This window comes from Perca flavescens, chromosome 8, assembly GCF_004354835.1.
Source record: "Perca flavescens isolate YP-PL-M2 chromosome 8, PFLA_1.0, whole genome shotgun sequence".
Taxonomy (NCBI): domain Eukaryota; kingdom Metazoa; phylum Chordata; class Actinopteri; order Perciformes; family Percidae; genus Perca; species Perca flavescens.
Window position 1 is genome coordinate 34,974,781 of NC_041338.1, and position 15,021 is coordinate 34,989,801.

The 15,021-nt window shown below is 40.8% G+C and overlaps 1 protein-coding gene across 3 annotated transcripts in view; it reads left to right on the forward strand.

Annotated features, from left to right (window-relative positions):
- Positions 1 to 340: 340 nt before the first annotated feature.
- Positions 341 to 15,021, forward strand: part of LOC114559631 (uncharacterized) — an 88,395-nt gene continuing 73,714 nt past the window's right edge. Inside the window, exon 1 of one of the 3 annotated variants that reach the window (XR_003693132.1) lies at positions 341 to 470. The gene's annotated coding sequence lies outside the window, so the exon portion shown is untranslated. Of the gene's footprint in view, positions 471 to 4,950; positions 5,041 to 15,021 lie in introns of those variants that run through there. The other 2 variants (XR_003693133.1, XM_028584402.1) reach the window with 2 other exon arrangements.

A 15,021-nucleotide genomic window follows, 5' to 3' on the forward strand; every position in this document is an offset into this window, starting at 1 on the left:
TCACCCACTAGGGGGCGTGGCATCTCCACAAGACAAATACTGAGCATTACCTCACTGTTATTAGACCTGAATGTACGGGATTAATGGAGAAAAAAACAGAAACTTCAGGTCACAGTTGTGTTTATATTTTATTCTGCTGATTCCACCCGGTTTACACCGCCTCTACCGGTGTTGTCACATCTCTCCTGTCAGAGTCACCATCCCTCCTCCACCCCTCTCAGTGGAGTGTTAGATGGTACGAGCCACTGCCATACTCAGCGGTCACCTCTCTCTCTCTCTCTCCCTCCCTCCCTCCCTCCCTCCCTCCCTCCCTCTCTCTCTCTCTCTCTATCCCTCTCTCCCTCTGTCTCTCAGTGAAGGAAGCGGCAGTCAGACTCTCAGTCGTCAGGTTTTTTTCTCTCTCCTCTTCCTCATCTTCTTTTGTTCTGTTGTAATGACCCATTTCAGGAGTGACTGCCACCGTGACAGATGTAAGTAACACACACACACACACACACACACACACACACACACACACACACACACACACACACACACACACTGTAGCTGAAGATGCTGATGTTGCACTGTGACTCAAGATTCTGTGAGGAAAAGTGCAGGTGTGTGTTACATGCACATGTGGTTTAGAGTTTTTGTGTGTGTGTGTGTGTGTGTGTGTGTGTGTGTGTGTGTGTGTGTGTGTGTGTGTGTGTGTGTGTGTGTGTGTGTGTGTGTGTGTGTGTCCTTTAAGAAGTGAGATGTGCAGAAAGAGCTTGAGGGAACGTTGCAATGTTAAGGAGCAGTTTGAGTTTGACACCTGGCTGGTTGGAGGCGGCAGAGGTTTTGGCAGGGTTGGCTGTTCGATCCCCGGCTTCTCCTGAGAGTTACTGGACCCCGATGTCTTCTGATGGTGGTAACTCGCTGCCATCGGTGCGTGATAGTGTGTAGAGAGGCAAATTGAATTAAAGCACTTTGGGTTAAGGTGCTGTTAAGGCTTCTCGAAATTCTGGAAAGAAAAATCATAATCACGATAATTTTGGTCAATATTGAAATTACGATTATTTAACACGATTACTCGTTGACTTTTGGAAAGATGTTGCATTCGTTGAAGTTAAAAAAACAGTGAAACAGCTCAAACAAATCAACGGTGCCAACACCTTGAAGTGAGAAATTCCCCTTTCCCCTTAAGATAAATAATGTAAAAAATATGTTCAAATGTCGGCTGAGTGCGTTCAGCCTTCAGGAGGGGCCAAAGTGTGCGTGTCATTCAGAACATGAGACAAAACAGCTGTTTTTCTTCGGCTACATTGTTTTTGCTATTGTTAGGAATAGAGCTGGGCGATATGTAGGAAATCAAATATCACAATATTTTTGACCAAATACCTCGATATCGATATTGCGGCGATAATGTAGCGTTGACCATTGGTGCTTTCACAAAATATTTACACAATGAGAGTTTGGATAAATAATCATCAGTAATGTGGACATAATGACTAAGTGGGTAAAGGCAAATAATAGAACAAGTTCAGAAAATGACATCACTCTACTGTCATGTAGCCTTAAAAACTAGGAAAAGACACCACTTATGTCATATCACGATATTACGATATCCAAAATGTAATACAATATCTAGCTTCATATATCGATGTTGATATAATATCGATATATTGCCCAGCCCTAGTTAGGAATCAAAATCACGTTTAAAATGCGATTTGCTTGCACAGCCTTATGGTGCTGTATAAAATGGGTCAATATACACCTTGAGAGTTTTCAGGTTTTAAGGTTTAGAGTCAAGCTTAGAATTAGGTTTAGGTGAAAGAATAATAAGTAGGCTCCACCTACAGCCTTTAGTGAGATTTGCAAAAAAATACGACCCTGAATCCCATATCACACAACCTCTGCTTTTGACCAAATATGGAAGGTCATTTTAGGGGGATATTTTACTTTGAGAATAACAGACATGGCAGATTCCCACAAGATTAAGATCACAGATAACCTCCCACAATTATTACAAATTACTAGAAATCCACAGGTAATGCTAGTCCCATTATGAATATGGATTTGGCGATAATTAATATCCCTAATAATAACATTGCATTCACGCAAGTGTATTACTTAAAGCTATAGTGCGTAGTTTCTGTCGCCCCCATGAGGAATTCTAAGTAATGACAACAAAACTGTCAGCGCGTCAACGTGATACAAGTGAGCAGTGGAATAATTAAGACTGATTATGAGAGAATGATCTTGTGATTGATAAACTACAGGGACAAAAGTATTTGGACAACCTCGGCTTGTTTACATTCTCTTTGTCTGGGTCTATTTTTCCTGGTTTGGTCCTGACTCTTTAGGGCAGGGGTCTTCAACGTGTTTTAAGCCAAGGACCCGTTAACTGAAAGAGAGACGGAGCAGGGACCCCCTATTACATATATTGTACAAAATGAAGTTGCATATTATACTGGGCCTTCAGAAAACATGTAGGGCAGCCTAAAACCTTTATACATACCTTTTTTTGCATAGAATATTAAGATATTTATTTAGCTATATTAAAATAGCCTAAAAATTGCTGATTGCATGATTTTATAAATCATGTTTTAATATTAAACATACATGTGGAACAGTGAATCCTTAGGATTACCTGTTAGAGTGGTTATGTGACGAATGTCACAGTGAATGTTATTATTAAGAGAAAATCCCCGCACACTGACCATTACGGCAAAGCAATCATTTATTTAGAAAAATACAACGTTTCGGTCTCAGACCTTCATCAGGTAAATTTCATGAAATTTACGTAAATTTACCCGATGAAGGTCTGAGACCGAAACGTTGTATTTTTCTAAATAAATGATTGCTTTGCCGTTGTGCGGGGATTTTCTCTTAAAAATTTGTATCTGCTACTTTTGATCATATCCTACGCACCTGCCCGACAAAAGAGGTGTGCAAAAAAAGTTTTCTTACGTTGCACAGAGAATGTTATAAATTCATCTCCATTTCATTGTCCGTTTCAAGTCACCCTAAAATCAAAATTGAATTTTTTTTTTCAGAGTCTGGAAAATAATTTCCTGTGTGGTGGAGATTTACTGCAGTTGACTCTCGGGTCTTTTCTTTGATGAAAACAGACCTAACAACGATAAGGATCAGCATCCACTCCAGCCTGGTCCACCGTCAAGTTCAAGGTTGCGTTTACTCATCCATAAAAATCATGGAAATGTCAGCGCTCATGTCCTCGGCACCGTCCCCGGTCACAGATGAGAAGTAACGGTATTTCAATCAGGAGAGACTCCGTTGCAGATATGCAAACATTTAATAAGAGAAACCAAGTACATACACATAAGTATTTGGAACATAATTATTTGGAGATTAGTCTCCATTGGAAGTGTATCTATACAATTCTTTGGTTTAGGAAAACCTAAAACCAAAGAAATTGGTTAGAACATAAGTGCCAGACTCTAATTGGTATACAGAACCGTAACACCCACCGCCCAGCTGACAGTAAAAGGGGGAGGGGCCACGAATAGAAGTCTCCCTGACTGAATTTTCGCTGAGCTCCATCGGTGTGAGTTTTTAAAACTGGTCTGCTAATATTTCAGCAGAGGCGGTGGTCATCGGGGCATGAAGAAACAACATGTTGGTTTTTACTGCTGCAGGGGCAGGTGGAACTGGAAACCGACTAGGGAACTTTTCGGACCACATGTGGTGTTTTTAGGTGTTTTTGTATGTTGAATATTCCATTTAACTGAGTGAGAAGAGAGAGTGTGGGCGCTCACTTACAGACAGAATTAATGGACTCAATTAATCCCCACAATGCAACAGAAGTCCCAGCGAAGACATCTGAAATGAGCTGTGAGACGCGTCGTTTCCTCCAGTCTCGTTTCACATTTCAACAGGATGAACTTCAGACCTGTTGGTACTGAAATATCATTTGGGTGAAGAGACAGACAGACAGACAGACAGAAGGACGGACAGATAGACAGACAGACACAGACAGACAGACACACAGATAGATAGACAGACAGACAGACAGACAGACAGACACAGACAGACAGACAGACACACAGAGATAGATAGACAGACAGACAGACAGACAGACAGACAGATAGACGGACGGACGGACGGACGGACAGACAGACAGAGACAGACAGACACACAGATAGATAGATAGATAGACAGATAGACAGACAGACAGACAGACACACAGATAGATAGACAGACAGACAGACAGACAGACAGACAGACACAGACAGACAGACACACAGAGATAGATAGATAGACAGACAGACAGACACACACACAGAGACAGACATACACACAGACAGACAGAAAGACTCACAGATAGACAAACAGACAGACAGACAGACAGACAGACAGAAAGACTCACAGATAGACAGACAAACAGACAGACAGTCACACAGATAGACAGACACACAGACAGACAGAGAGACAGACAGAAAGACTCACAGATAGACAGACAGACAGACAGACAGGAAACAATGAATCCAGAATGTTGGAGGAAATGAGAGAGCTCTGCAGCAGAAATATTAAATGGATTTGTTGTTTCCTTTCTGATCATCCAGATGGTCTGAATGAGAAACTTTATTTCTTCCTTTTATTGACTACATGGGTGGTGAGAGATTGTGTGAGGGCAGGTGTCTTTACCGTCATGTACAGTAGTTTCTAATAAAGGACTAACTTAGGTTTATTTTAACTGTCGGTTATTTTCTCGATTAAGCAACATTTTATACGTCTATTAAATGGCAGAAAATTGTGAACAATGTCGATCACTTTTCCCCAAATTCCCAATAAGACGTTCTCAAATGTCTTGTTTTGTCCACATCTCAAAGATATTCAGTTTATTGTCCCAGAGGAGAGAAGGAACATTTAGGAAGCTGAAATCAGAGAAGATTTTGCAGCGTTTTGAGATTGAACGTGCCCCTGTTATTGTCACCTGACAGGAAGTCATGTGATAAGGTTAATCAGCTCACCTGGATGTATCCTGATGAAATCACGTGCAGTTAGAAGGTTTTTTTTTTGGAGGTTTTGCTGCAACGCAACAAACAGGCTGCGGTGAGTTTAATGGATTTATTTCTTTGGCCAAGGTGGGAGCTAATTAGCATGGAAATACACTTTGAAATCATGAAAACAAAGACAGACTTTGAAAAAATGTAAAGTTATTTTTTGAAATGTGGAACACCCAATGATCCCAAAATCTTACACTGCAAGAAGTTCTGCTTGTTTCACTGGCTGAAGGATGGTCTCATGTGTCACACAGATTTACAGTAAATGTTACTAGACATAAAATCTCTCTGTGTCTCTGCTGGCCGATTCTCTTCTGGATCTGATCACATTACTGAGATGGTGCTGAGATGTTTGACTAAGGTGCTTAAGTTTAGATTCTGTTCACTGAGAAGAAAAAAACATGGCAAAGAATGGTCGATATCATATCTGTGATTTTAATTTAGGATTTAATAGAAACTGTTTGTTTTGAGATACATTTTGAGATGAATTCAGTTTACGGTCCGATCACAAATCCAGCACGTCATTAATCAGTCCCCCCAGGATTTCGCGATTGCAAAACAATTCACGCAAATTCAACCAATCGCCGTGAATTTGGTGCGACTCGCAATTCTGACCAACCACCGCAACTTTTCTGCAAATTTGACCAATAAACGGAGTTTCCCGCGACTTCAACCAATCGCAGCAGTCCCACGGGCCAGACTTTGTGTCAGTATGTGACTCTGAGAGCCACTGACCCAGTGGGAGTGAGAACGGGATGACCTAACACACGTACGTCGCCAAATTAATTTCCTTGTTTGTGATATGAAGACGAGACATGTGTGACTTGAACATAGAGCTGGGCAATATATCGATGTTATATCGATATCGTGATATGAGACTAGATATCGTCTTAGATTTTGGATGGCATTGGATGGCATACTGTAAGTGTGCTGCATTACAGTAAAGTGATGTAATTTCCTGAACTTACCAGACTGTTCTAGCTGTTCTATTATTTGCCTTTTACCCACTTAGTCATTATATCCACATTACTGATGATTATTTATCAAAAATCTCATTTTGTAAACATTTTGTGAAATCACCAATAGTCAACACTACAATATCGTTGCGGTATCGATATCAAGGTATTTGGACAAAAACATTGTGATATTTATTATATAGCATAGCATATTTGATTTTCTCCATATTGCCCAGCCCTACTCGAACATCTCACATTTACCAACCAAACGTACAGCGAAAGACTATTATATAACGATTATAAGTGCAATGATAAGTTAAAGTCCAATAAGTCCTTTATCAAACCGTGTGAATGTGTATCCCAGCCCAGGATAGTAAATAAAATAACAACGTAAAGATCAACAAGACACTGACAGATGTTCAGATTTGATTAATTCAATACATTTTTTTTTGTCTTAAATCCACCATCCATTTTCATATCATACCAACATTTGCAGCATCCTGAGCCTTTTTGGTAAGGTTCCTAGGAAATCTCAATGCGGAGTAGTTTTATTCTCCCCAAAACAAGTTTCCTTATTATTTCTAAAGAACTATAAAAAATCTCAACTTTCACTGTCTCTCGCAACTTCATTACAACAAAAATACAAAATTCAAAATTCGTGGTCCGGACCCGGGTATAGCCGTACTAACGATTGTACCGTAATGGTAATATGTAGGGTCTCACGATACGATATCATCACGATACGATATTATTGCAATTTTAAACATATTGCAATATTCTGCGATATATTGCAATTCATTAACTTTTTCCCAATTTCAAATTATCTCCCCAAAAGGAAACTTTGTCAACATCTGTTTTATCTAAAAAGATACATTTCTCTGTTTGTTCATCTCACTTCAAGTTTATTGCTTTTAAAATCAGATTGTCAAGCAGACAGACTGACCAACACATATATCATAAAAGGTCGATACTTGGCGTCTGTGTATTTTTTCCCCAACCCCTAGTAATATGGTACATTAAGTCCTAAATTGACAAAGCTAAAAGAGGAGGTATGTTGTCTTTGGCCTGGACTTGTTTTAACAACACAGTCACATAGTTTAAGTTTATAGTTAACTTAAAGGTGCTTTAGGTAGGATTGTAAAGATCCAGGACTTAGCCAAAGAATTTGAACATCAACAACTTCTCAGTCCCTCCCCCCCTTTCTGCTAAAGCCCAAAACGGTCTCCTAAGCCCCTCCCCCCACAAGGGAGAATGAATGTGTGTGCATGAGCAGTGATTGACACGCAGTTAGAAACCCCCCCCCCTGGCCCTGATTGGTGCATCTGAACAGGGAGCTGTGGATTTCTGCAAATCGCACCACAGGCTGTAGGTGGAGCCAGAGGAGCCAGATTTTTTTGTTTAAATGACCTGCTTCATGTAGTTCTACTGGAACATATCAAATCAAATCAAACTTTATTTCTATAGCACATTTCATATAAGTTAATATAACACAATGTGCTTCGTACAAAAAAGTACACTTACAAATAAAACGCTTTATACATAGTATACAGAGGATATTAGGCACACAAACACACTTAAAAAGATCAACATTGAACAGCGACAAACGCTGTTAATCATAAACCTTTGTAAAAAGAAAGGTTTTTAATCCCTTTTTTTAAAATGTTCAGTGTGGAGGCCTCTCTCAGTTCCACTGGCAGGGTATTCCATATATTTGGGGCATAGACACAAAAAGCAGCCTCCCCTGCTCTGGAGTTACAGCGAGGGACAGTTAAAAGACCACTGCCTGTGGATCTGAGGAGTCTTGCTGGTTCATATATAATGAGCATGTCTCTAATATACTGAGGTGCAAGGCCATTTAGAGCTTTATATACTAGGAGCAGAATCTTAAAATCAATTCTAGCCTTGACTGGGAGCCAGTGTAAAAGTCTAAGGACAGGTGTAATATGTTCAAACTTCTTTGTTCCAGTCAGATTAATTAATTAATTGTAATCGCTGCACAGTTGATTTCGGAATGCCGGTGAAAAAAAACGTTACAGTAATCTAATCTACTTGTTATAAATGCATGGATCAATTTTTCTGCGTCTTCTTTTGACAAAAAGCCCCTTAATTTAGAAATATTTTTAAAATGGTAGAAGACTGATTTTGTGACTTGGTTGATATGACGCTTAAAATTTAAATCACTGTCTAATATAACACCCAGATTTCTAGCTTCGCTTTTGCTCTCTAGAGACAGAGAACTGAGATAAGCCACAATTTTCTGTCTTTGAGCCTTAGCACCAAAGATAAGTATTTCTGTTTTATCCTTGTTTAGTTGTAGGAAATTCTCTGACATCCACATATTAATATCACAGATACAATTGATTAGAGAGTGTATGGGATTCATGTCATTAGGAGTTAAGGATATGTATAGCTGTGAATCATCTGCATAATTATGGTAATTTATGTTGTGTTTCTTTATAACATGTGCTAGTGGGAGCATGTAGAGATTGAACAATAATGGTCCAAGAATTGAACCTTGGGGAACTCCACACATAGTTGCCCTTTTGTCCGAGACAAAATCCCCAATGGACACAAAGAATTGCCTATCCAACAGGTAAGTTCTAAACCAGTTTAAGACTGGACCAGACAGGCCGACCCATGTTTCTAATCTGTGTAATAAAATCTGATGGTCATCACTGAGGTCCAGAAGCACAGATAATTTATTAGAATCAGTATATGCAGATCATTCACAACTTTAATAAGTGTGGTTTCTGTGCTGTGATAAGGCCGAAAACCTGATTGATAATTATCCAGGAGGTTGTTTAACGTTAGATAATTATTCAGCTGAAAAGCAACCGTTTTTTATATTATCTTGCTGAGAAATGGAAGGTTGGAGATGGGGCCTATAGTTACAGATGACTGTTGTGTCAAGATTGCTCTTCTTCAGGAGTGGTGTAATGACAGCTGTTTTTAGCACTGCAGGAAATATGAATATGAGTTTACAATATCTAATACCTCATGTGCCAAACAGTTAAAAACTGTTTTAAAAAATGGGGTGGGGAGAGGGTCCAAGCAGCAAGTAGAAGACCTGAGTTGTCCAACAATGTCTTCAAATTTTTTTAGGTCAATGAGGAGAAAATGAGTCATAGTAGAAATCCTAATCCTGGAAAACTGTTGGATAGGATGAATTATAGACCTTGATGCACTAATATTCTGTCTAATAGCTATAATTTTGTTGTTGAAAAAAGTAGCAAATTCTTCACATTTATCAGTAGACAGCATCTCTGATGGAGTTGTAGATGGTGGGTTAATAATTTGATCAAAGGTGGAAAAAAGCACTTTACTGTTGTTGATATTTTCAGTAATGATTTTAGAGAAGAAATACTGTCTGGCCTGTTTCATCTCTTTATTATAGTGATTAAGTTTATTCTTATATATGCCATAGTGAACATGGAGTTTGGTTTTTCTCCATTTGCGTTCTGCCTTGCGACACTCCGTCTTACTCTGCCTAACAACCGCTCCATTTCTCCATGGGGCTTTTTGTTTTTCTATAATTTTAGATATAACCGGTGCAATGTTATCAATGATATATCGTATGTTAGAGTTAAAGTATTTTACAGGATCCTCCATTAATGGTGCCATAGATATTGGTGAGTTATTTACAGTGTTCATAAAGGTTTCAATAATAACATTGGTAATGATCCGTTTTTTAACTGTTTGGGTAACTTTCTGCTGTACAGGAAAAGCAGATACATCAAAGAAAATGCAACAGTGATCTGAAATAGCAACATCCACCACACAGGGCACACTAATATTTAGTCCTTTTGATATGACTAAGTCTAGAGTATGCCCCTTATTGTGGGTGGGTCCAGACACATGCTGAGTTAAGTCAAATGCCTCCAAAAGGGAGATGACATTTTGAGTATCAGAGTCACTTGCATTGTCTACATGAATATTAAAATCACCTAAGATAATTATGCGATCATAGTCAGTAGAGACCTTGGACAGTAGCTCAACAAAATGATCTTGAAAACCATATTTGGATTTTGGTGGTCGATAGACAGTAATAATTAAGAGTGGAGAACCACAATTGATCAATATAGCAAGGTGTTCAAAAGATGCATAATCCCCCAGTGTGATTTCCTTGCAGCTATAATTATCAGAGAAAACGGCAGCTATTCCACCGCCTTTTTTGTCAGGTCTAGTAGTGTGAACGAATTTAAAATTTGGAGGTGCTGCCTCAATGAGTGAAGCTGAACCATTCTTGTCCAGCCAAGTCTCAGTTAGTAGAATGAAATCCAAGTTATGGGTGCTGATAAGATCATTAACCAAAAATGACTTATTAGTTAGTGATCTGACATTTAATAGAGCCATTTTCATTGTCCGAAATGAATAATTTTGCGGGGGATTTAAGGTTGAAGTCTGAACAGGTAACAAATTGTTTAGATTTCTGTGTGTTACACAGACCTTTCTGAATGTGGGCATATGATTTATTAGTACAGGAATTTTATTACCCTGGTGACAGTCATTGATATTGCTGAAATGAAGCGAACTCATCAAATATGATGACAGATGAGGCTGACAGGGGGAACTATAGGGGATAACAGTAGACCTAGTAGATGTCACTGTAAGTGGTCTGTCAACTTCCTGGGAAGGAGTAGGCCTACAGGATGTAAACAGTCCATCACGTGAAACACTTTGAACAGCGCGCTGCACGTTAGCAGCTAGCATTCGGCTGCCCAGCCAGTTGGGGTGAACCCCATCGGCTCTGAAGAGGGAAGAACGACTCCAAAACAAATCAAAATTGTCAATAAAATCAATGTTATGAGCCGTGCAAGTGGACCTTAACCAAGTGTGTAGACCGAAGATTCTTGAGAACCATTCTGATCCCCGGGTCATTGTCGGGATAGGACCCGAGATAAAAACAGACTTCCCAGAACTTTTAAAAAAACTAAAAAGTGCAACGAAATCCTTTTTCGTCAGCACAGAATGCTGACGAGCTGCGTCAACTGATCCGACATGCACAATTACTCGGTTACTAGAGGACGGGAGTGAGAGCAGCAGGCCAGGAAGCTTATCCAAAATTACCGGGACAGTGGCACCAGGGAAGCAGTGAGTGGCAGCATTGAAGAAGTGGATATTCCGGACTATCTAGTCCCCCACTATTAGTGTGGTCGGGGAGAAGAGTGGACGAGGAGATGAAGATAATGATCTCACACTGTGTGCGGAGGCAGGAACATCATACCTCAGATGGAGATTTTCTGCCGGCTCAGGACGAGGATGACCCCCTGAGCGTCTGTGAACGGCCTCCCTCAGGATCCTGAGCCGGGAAGCGGAGGTAGAGGTTGCTGCACGGGATGAAGGTCGCTTGTCCACCCTAGTGGAGTGGCGAGCCACCCGAACCGGTACAGCCGATGTGGTATCGGCAGGTGCCTTATCCAAAGATGTAACAGGATCAGTAACCACAGGAGTGTGAGATGGCTCTGGCTGGGTAGGAGTGTCTTCGGACAGAGCCGCATATCTATTTTTAAGGCTCAGGCGAGGGGGTGAGGCTGACTTTTCCGAGCCTTTTGTACGACCACGTACGACCACTTGGTTCCAGGACGACTTCTGGTTCGGTGTTGAGCAAGAGGATGGCCGTGGACAGGTGGGGGGGTCCCACATAACTGTGTCCTGCAGGGCTGCGCTCAAAGAGGCAATATGTTTGGACTGTCCAAAGGCAGTGTCCCTGAAGCCTGATAAAAGAGACTCTCTTTTTTTTTTTTCAGCCCATCAGAGAGCCGTCGGATGTCCTCCTTAAGGTCAGCAATTTTTTGATATGCTTTTTTGAGAGGCAACTCATCCTCACAAGGCATAGAAGGCATTTTGTTGTAGGTTGTAGTTGTAGTTGTAGTAAACAGTTGTTAGATCGGCTGAGAGGCCGTAGGGTCAGTTTCAGTAAAATATGACAGAAAGTTAGTTTTATAAGGCTTACCTACTGCACCTTTAAAGCATAACTCTCGCCAAAATGCATCCTAGGGTATTTTTGTGAATGTACGTGAGTCAAACTTTAGCTTAAAAGCATATTTAGGACCAAATTGCCACTTTTAAGATTCACCGTATTCTCGTTTTTGGGTCAAATGGCCTTTTGAATGGGAGAGCTAGGGGCACTTTCATGCTAGTCTCAAAATAGCTATTTTCGAAATACTAAGAAGGCTCGACACAACATGAAACTATGCTCGAAGTATGACCAGGGGCTCTACATATGAACGAAGGCATTGACAAAATTCTTTGTGTACACAGATTTACTAAAAAGGTTTTTGAGCAACTCACCGCAGCTGTTGTTGTTTCCGGCCACTAACCACCTCGGCAGTCAAAATGAGTTGATCTCAGAATGCGAATTAACTGACTCCATATGAGGCTCCTTTTTCAACTACAAGGTCAATATTTTTTTTCAATAACGACAAAACAACGACTTATCCGTGCATTTGTATGGAACTAAGCTTTAGGAGCTTTCCGTCTTTACTCTCCTCCTTGTTATGTTGCATTCGGAAATCGATTGTTTCAGCTGCGGTGAGTTGCTCAAAAACTTTCATTCAAAAGGCCATTTGACCCAGAAATCTTAAAAGTGGCAATTTGGTCCTAAATATGCTTTTTAAACTAAAGTTTGACTCAAGTACATTCACAAAAATACCAGACTAGGATGCATTTTGGCAAGAGTTACGCTTTAACTTACAGCTGCAGTTTCTCATTGAAGCCCCGCTTGAACGAGTCAATGGATTCAGCTGCTACGATGGAGAATTACATCTTTCAAAAACAGGAGCACAGCAAAGTGAGGAAAAGTCTGAACATGAACACACTTTAAAACAGGGATCACTGAGTTCTGCCACTCTGAACTTTTGATGATTCAACAGACAAAAAGTTGACAGAATATGTTGAATTGCTTTGACACAATTTGGGTGGAAACAAACGCAGCGACCCGAAACAAACTTTATTTTTTTGGCCGATGCTTGATTTGGACCAGATGATGACGGATTGAACCTTTTCTGTTCCTCAAACGCAGATATGTAGGAGGGGTACATCCTCATCATCATCATCATCATCATCATCATCAACACAGTACAGCAAACTGATATATCATGCAAACGGTTAGAAACAAACCTGGATGGACAAAAGTGATCGAAATTCCAGCAGCTGGCCTCTGCTCTGCATTTCCTGCCAAACTTTTAATAGCTTGTCCCTGAAAACCAATAACCATGAGGGTGTGAAATTGTCCTGTCATCATTCTCTCTTCCTTCCCTCCTCTCTCATTTTCCCCCCTTCTCTTTCTCCTCCAGCCCCCCTCCATCTCCCCCCCCACCCCACACCCACCTCTCTCTGAGGCTGATGTGTCACAAACAATGCGAAGCAATAAGCAAGCAAATAGCTGTAATCACTCAGTCGATGATGCACAATCACCCGTTCAGCACGCGACCTGGCAGCCATATCGATCTCTATGGTCGGGAGGGATGGTGGGGGGGAGGGGGGACGATTAAAGGCACCCCGGCAGCTAACAGATGGTGAGTGACGGCGCTCATAAACCTTGCGCTGAAAGACTAATGTCCTACAAGCTGCTGCCGGCGTGCAGGGAGCCATAAACTACTCCGCTGCCGACTGGCAGCGCTGCGGGTGGGGCAGTGATGGGTGGCGAAGGGCCAGCTGCCGGCTTCATGAACATGGCTTGACGTGCGGGGGGGGTGGTGGTCCTGGGAGCTGTGCACCGAGCACTGATGGAGGTCGTGGAGAGACAGGCGACTCTCAGCTTTCAATTACTAAATCCAAATGGCGACTGAGCGGTTCAGTCTGGCTGAAGAGATGGAGGGAAACTGGAAACATCTTTAGTTTTTTGTGACTACAAGGAACGTGCTTTAAAGTGCTCATGTTATGCTCATTTTCAGGTTCCTATTGTATTTAGAGGTTATATCAGAATAGGTTTACATGGTTTAATTTTCAAAAAACACCATATTTTTGTGTTGTACTGCACATTGCTGCAGCTCCTCTTTTCACCCTGTGTGTTGAGCTCTCTGTTTTAGCTACAGAGTGAGACCTCTCCCTGCTGTAACATCTTTGTTAGGAGTCGCACATGCGTAGTAACACAATACACACAACACAACACAATAAAGGGAAGGGAAAAAGCATAAAAGCATAATATGAGCACTTGTGTTTTCTTATGCCGACCTTACACAAAACGACTTTTCAAGCGATTCCACTGTCGCAGACTCATTGTTGCAGACAATATCAAAAATTGCTGCTTTATGATGATGAATCATGCACAAGTTGAAGGAGCTGACGGGAAACATGTTAGTGGAATTGCACCTCGTACGATTTTGTGTGATTGATTGATAATTAATTAATTGATTGATGCGAAATGCATGCTGGGATACTTGTCCAACCCAAGTTTATACACATACCTGATCTGCCAAATAATTCTCAATAAAATAGACGGAGCAAGAATATTTCCCCGGCATTCAAACCGAACTTGACTTCTCATGTACTGCAGTACTTGAGCCGTGACTGGCGATGTTTCACAGGAAGGGATGTAGAAAGTAGTCCACAAGAAATCTAGACACACAAACGATACGCCAAAGGAAACTACAGCTGGACACAAGTCAAAATGTAGTGAAATGTGCGGCAGATGAGCTGTTTTTTTATCTTGTGCAACAGGACAAATTATCGATAGCAGCAGTGAGAAAAACAGAATTTTTCTTCACTCGAGTGAGAGCAATAAGCAATGTTATCCGATCAATCGGAGATAATCAGAGGAGTGTTTCCCACAATCCTTTTTGCTGATCAATACGGCTTGCCTCTGCTGCTTATCAATGAGCAAACAGTTTATACAGCCAATGTAAATAACGATCTGGCTCTATTTCTTTATATATAAACAGCACTGGGGCAAAGGAACTGCATTTCCGCAGCTTCCCAACCAAAACCTACGTATTTCATGAATTAAGTCTAAATGAATCTCATAACTCAGATTATTTTTCACATGGACAAGTACTCTCTCTCAAATTCAAATTCAAAGAGGTTTTATTAGCATGATCATATTGACATACAGTATTGCTAAAGCACAAACAGTG